The sequence below is a fragment of the Fulmarus glacialis genome, unplaced genomic scaffold (assembly GCF_000690835.1).
Source record: "Fulmarus glacialis isolate BGI_N327 unplaced genomic scaffold, ASM69083v1 scaffold21368, whole genome shotgun sequence".
NCBI classification, from domain to species: domain Eukaryota; kingdom Metazoa; phylum Chordata; class Aves; order Procellariiformes; family Procellariidae; genus Fulmarus; species Fulmarus glacialis.
The window spans coordinates 14,563-15,076 of NW_009227994.1; positions in this window are offsets into that span (position 1 = coordinate 14,563).

A 514-nucleotide genomic window follows, 5' to 3' on the forward strand; every position below is an offset into this window, starting at 1 on the left:
AAATTAGTTTGGCTACCTTCGCTCTATTGTCTTTTAAGAGTTGTAGGTATTTCCCTCACTGGGTGCGTGGCAGTGCCCTACGCTGTGGGTAGCACGCTGTGGGTAGCACTCAACACTGAGTTGTTACGAGTCCTTCGTTCCTACAACAATGCAAAACAAAGCCGAGCACTACATGGCAAGCACCTAAATGTTCCCAGAGTCTCTAGCTGCTGCTTAGTGGAAAATAGCAACTGGGAATTCTTGTTACTGGCCCATTAACAAATACAAAAGTCTCCATCGGGGCTTTACTTGGCTAAGCGGACATCCCATCAGGAAGCAGGGACTCCTCCAGCCTGCGTGTGCTTCGGAGCATGGTTGTCATCCACCTGCTAAATTAGAAACGGTGACACTTTGGCAGTGGCTGTTAAACAAACACTGACAGTGTGTAGCTGGCTTTTAACTCGGGATGATGCCATTAGGAAATGAGGTTGTAAACACCAGAAATCTGTCAAGCTCCTGATTTGCAATAATCTTC